This window comes from Parasteatoda tepidariorum, chromosome X2 (assembly GCF_043381705.1).
Source record: "Parasteatoda tepidariorum isolate YZ-2023 chromosome X2, CAS_Ptep_4.0, whole genome shotgun sequence".
Lineage (NCBI taxonomy): Eukaryota > Metazoa > Arthropoda > Arachnida > Araneae > Theridiidae > Parasteatoda > Parasteatoda tepidariorum.
In genome coordinates, this window is record NC_092215.1 from 22,220,767 (window position 1) to 22,226,855 (window position 6,089).

A 6,089-nucleotide genomic window follows, 5' to 3' on the forward strand; every position below is an offset into this window, starting at 1 on the left:
TCTAAAGCAGAAGTCATATTAACCAGTCACCGGTGGTTCTCGAACCTGGGACACGTCATTGGGAGACGAACGCTCTGTCCCCTAAGCCACCGCAACTCACACTGAAAGATTTTTCAGATTTGGGGCATCTGGGATAATTAAATATTTTCATAATTTTAAAAGTTAAGTTGAGTAATTGCTGACATAATTGGCCAATTCCTTATCTACACTGAAGAAAGTATGGTCAAAACTACCAGAATATGGTAAAATTTACCGTGTTCCTGACTCAATGGAAGCACCAAAGTACTAGCTAATTTTTAACGAAGTGCGTTGGTAATGATTATGGTAAAATTAACAATAAAATATGGTTAGATAATATGCGATAAAAATTGGTAAATGTGGTAAAATTTAGTAATTTTATCATGATACCTTATAGCGAGGCATAAAAACCATTTAATCGGTAAAATTTACTTTTCAGTTTTGTATATTTTATTAAATACATGATGATAAAAACTGTAATTTTGAAAACTTGAATTTCTGGTAAGCCTTTATGTAAGCCGTAAGCCACATGAATAGAAAAATTACCGAATGAATGGTATAATTCCTATATATTTTGATTTTTAATACCAGAATTCAGGTTCCTTTCTTATCAGAATCGTCAATGAAATACGGTATGGCAATTTTATCAGAATATCGAGTACTGAATATTCACATTTCTTATAAAGAGGTTGACGGGATTATTTTTTAATATATATTTAAACATTACATCATTATAAAAATTCAGTAATGTGAAAAAAAGATAGAAAGGAAAATAGTAATTATCAAATGAAAAAATTGAGATAATGGTAAAGTTAAACTATACTTTTGTAAAGAATATTAACCAGGGAATCATACAAATGTTGCATTATGGGAAGATAATTTACATAAATCTATTGCCCATTTTTTTAAATATACGATATTATATATGCTTAAAAACCCATTAAAGAAAGTTATTTTAAAGGAAGATAAGAAATCATTCCCCTTTCAATAAAATTGAAGCACATTTTACCTCTCACGCCTTTATTCACTTAATCACACGCATAAACTGGCAAGAGTAAATTTATCTTTTCTTTAACACTTCATATTATTACCGAACTCTAATAATTTAACTTTAAAGCAGATTTGAGGGGATGCAAGTTCGATATTCGCTTCATTTATTTTGCATCTAAAAACTAGTTTTAAGTTATCGGATTGAATCGGAAGTTAACGAAGAAGAAACTTAGAAAAAAAAGGGGTATTTTTAAAGTAATAAAAAAAGTGCGAGTTTGTGATCGAAGGAAGTAGAAAAAAAAAGTCTTATTCCATCTTAGCCGGTCATTTCATTTTCGGACAGCGAAATCCTTTAGCGAAGCCGAGTAATGGCAGTGGAGGGCTGATCAGGGAAAAAACAATAAAAAAATCCAAAAACAATAAAAAGAAAAACTTTTTCCGAAAAGGAGCCGAAAAATCCAATCTCTAGCAAAGTCAGGAAGTCACCGATCAATATCAGCCAATGTGATTAGAAAGAGAATGTCATATCTGCTTCACCACCAACTCATGGGAAAAATTGGAATTTGTCGCTGGAGTTTTCTTTCTACCTTTTTTTTGTTTTAACTCTATATGCTTGATTTTTTCGGATCGCCATTTTTTTCCGACTCGATCGAGAACAAAATCCTTCACTCTACGCGCGTCGAAATAATGTAAGTTGTACAGACTCGTCGAAAAAGGGTAGAAGAAAGAAAAAAAAACCAGAAGAAATCGCGTCACAGTTATCTCTTCTTCGAACTTTTTTGTTCCTTTTTTTTTCTCTGATTCGTCAGTAAATCGACCTTTTCAGTTTTGCTCTTTTCGATTCTTTAATTTAAGCTCTCATATGGATGACTCCCGAAAGGGCATAAATATCAAAAGAAATATATTTTTATGCCAAGAATCGCAATGCATAACGGAACTTTCTAGAAAAACTTGAGAACAGGAAAATATATTACTTTTTTCCTCACTCTCTGAAGTTTGTACTTTAACGAACTGTACTTTTCAATAAAAGCGAAAGATAAAATGGCTTCATTAAGCTCGGTTAAAAGCTTGAAAAATCAAAAATTCTTTGCGAAAAGTTTAAGCCATCAGATTTTTATCGATAATCTGATTCGTTTTAGTAAATAATTTTCGATTCTATGCTCGGTTTTTATTTCTTTTTTTCGTTTTATTCTGGAGCAATTAAAAGTTTTCTTAGGATCGTGATATTAAATTGAATAGCTTTTATTCGATTCTAAAGAATTTATTTTATATCATTCTAGAATATACGAACGATTTTAAACAAATAGTAAAAAAATTTTAAAAAATGATTAGAATTTTATTTCAATTATTAATGACATAATAATAATTATCTATTTATTTAATTAGGCTACTAAAAGTTACTAGTTTTATAAATTGCTCATTTTCCATATTGTTTAGTACCATAACTGAGTTAACGCAAAATCTTATGGATTAGCCAAAGTAATTACCATGTCTTAAATAAGAAATTAAATTTTTTTAAATCATTCTGAAATGCGCAAACTATTTTAAGCAAATAGTAAAAAAATGAAAAGTGATTATAAGGATCATTCTGATAATCTTATTTCATTAATTAATGAAATAATAATAATAAAATATTTATTTAATCAAACTAGTAAATGTTATTAGTTTTATAAAATTTAAATTTTCCATAAGGTTTCAGTACCATAACTTATTTAACGAAAAAGCCCATGAATTTGCCCAAGTAATTACCATGGCTTAAATACGACATTAAATTCTTTTTTAATATCATACTAAAATACACAAACAATTTTAAGTGAATTGTAAAAATTGAAAAAGTGATCATAAGGATCATCCTGATTATTTTACTTCATTAATTAAGAAAATAATAATAATATTCAGGGAATGTTTGGTTGAGTTGAGATTTACTATTCAATTACTTTATATCAAGAAACAAATAAAGGTCATTAGTTTTCTAAAAATGTATATTTACCATTATAAGTGGGTTGAAGAAACAGCTTATGAAATGATTCAAGTGATCAAGTGATTACCATTTAAATACGACATAATGATTCAAGTTATTTTAAGTACAACGAAAAACCTTGATATCATTTTAGTTCGTTAATTGAATGAAGTTTTTCTTAAGTAGAATACAGTTATCAAAAATTTTTAAATTTCGAAATAAGCTTATGTAGTTACAAGACTATATCAATTGTAAAAAATTGAATTAAATGAATGTTTAATGAATGTTCATTGAATAAATTTTTAATTATATAAGCGCATTAATTAAGAGATGAAATTTGTATTTATGATGAAGGCTCAGTTTTTAAGATGCTTAAAAGTCAAAGTCTGTTGAGAAGAAAATATTATGCGACTCCTACTTTAAGAGCTAATTACATGACGTATGTACTTAATATTAACTTGTATTAATATTAAGTATTAATTTGTAGTATATTAATTTGTAGTAAATATTAATTTGTAGTAATCATCTAATTTTTTAAATTTTTAATCAGGGTAGAAATGTTTGAATTTTTTCGAGATATGCAAAGGTCGGAGAATTAAAAGATTTACAAAATATTCCCAACAATGGGGAAAAAGTAAATCTAGAAATAACGTGGGGAATATTGCATTTTATTTTACAGATGTCATTGAATTCAGGAGGTTGGTTACTTGGAATGTAGCCAGACAGCATGCGCTAAAATATATAAAAACATTGTTTTCTTTATTGAATCTAGTGAAATATGCGTTACAGATAAGCAGTTTGGGAAAGAAATAGATAAAGGAAAAAATATCTTTGTACAAGAAACAAAACAGAAAATACCATATTGAACAAATAACAGGCTTTCATAGCATTGTTGAAATGGGGAAATCTAACATGTAGTAAAAAAAGTATGCTTCTTCCTTTTTTTCCCCACTAAAATATTTTCAATTTGAACGATTTAAAAACTCTTTTTATCGATTGTTTACTAAATCTATTTCATTGAAAGTCAAGTTATTTTTAAAATGGGATCAATAAATAATAAGGTGAGGTATTTTCTTCCAAAAATTTTCTATATAATAGTGGGTTATAAAATAATGTCCATATTCTATGAATATTTAAATTGGTTTGCATGAATTTTCTTTCAGTAATGTGATTGAAAAAATAAGAATGACCATTCTTTGAATTAAAAAATATAATAATAATCATTGTAATTTAAATTTTTCAATTTTGTGCTTCAATTTTTAGCACGGAGAGCTAAAAATGTAATTTGTAAGTTTGAAAGCGAATAAATTTGTATTAATAAAAGCTATCAGCCTTATAAAAAGTAATTTCGATTTTAAAAATATTCTTGGAGATTTTGAAGGCAAAATCGTATTAATTTTCTATAAAAAAATAATATTAAACACAATTATTATTTACTTATCAATTAAATCATTATTAAATTTAAAAAAGTAATAATAATAACCACTGCATTTTAAATTTTTCAATTTTGAGTTGCAATTTTTAATACTGAGTAACAACGTAATTTTTAAGTTTGAAATCAAATAAATTTGTATGAAAAAGAAATTTTGAGCTTTTTCAAAAACAATTTCTATTTTAATTTGGGAAAATAGTCTTGGAGCTTTCTAAGGCAAAATTGTATTTAATTTGTGTGAACAACTTCGATCTTTAAATTTTTGTTCGTAGGATGTCAAAAAGTGAGTTTGTTTGTTTAGTGAATTAAGAAATTATTGAATTTTTTACGATTTGAGGAAAAACACTGTCAAATTTTATAGATTTTTTTCATCCTTAAATAAAGCATGTTTTAAATCTTTTTATTGAAATTATAATATTTAAAACAACAAGTACTACAAGGCACATAGAATCTTGGAAATTGTATAAGAACTAAAACTGTTACATGTAATCCCATAATTTCTTGCATGTTCTTTAAGTATGGTTATGGAAATGCATACTACACTGTTATAAATTTCCCAGATAAAATATTTAAATAATTAATTTACATTTAATTGTTATTTTACTATATTCAAACCTAACAGTCGAATATCCCTAAATAGATAATAATCAATATGTTAACTATGAAAAAAACTCGTTTATTAACAGCTTTCACCTAACACGGTTAAACAGCCAGAATTTTATTGCACAAACTAGACTTACCATATGAAGCGACTTAGTTCCATACAGATGGGTACATATTATAGACGAGAGAGCTGATTGGTCAGTTTCCTGACCGACAGAACGGGGGTTTGAGTCCCAGCGTTGGCACCACAATATTCCTCCACTCACTTAAACACACATAAGGAGTGTCCGGCCTTCCCCAGTTTGTGACCCTGGACTATTAGACCACGATGCTCTCTAATAAAAGTACTTACACCCTGAATATCAGTCCTTTTTACAGTAACATTTTAAGGAACAAAAAAACTGATATGCCATAATTTGTAGAGTTGCAAAATCACTAAATTACTATAATTAAATGATTAATTGTAAAAATCACGGCATAAAACGTAACGGAAAAATGGATATTGTGGTAAAATGGATTTTACAGATGCTGTATTCAGAGTGCCAGTACTTTTTACAGACACCCTGAGTGATCATTTTTTACCGTTATATTTTACAGAACAAAAAAATTTGATATACCATAGTTTGTATGCAGTACTATGTACTGTAAAATCACTGAATTAATCTAATTAATTAATTAATTTTTAATCTAAGATTTTCAAATATAGTAGTACATTAATATTGCTTCATTTCTCATTAACCTCCGTTACGAGGTGCATTCAATGAATATTGGTATTTAGCGTATTCGTATAAAAAGTATTAACTATAAGAAAGCCTGTACATTTACAGTTATGTTATTTTTTTAATACAATCAAATCGTGCTTTCGTCAATAACATATGTTTTTTCAGCAACTAATTATACTATGTCTATGAACTGCTTACTAGTTAATCTAATTTTTAATATAATTTATTTTTCAAATTAAAAAATAAAAAAAATTATAACTAAAAATTGTGAAAAATGAAAATTATGATTAAATTACTAAATTGAGAGAATAATGTATGCATACGATTGTTATATACAAATATGTATATATATATATATATATAT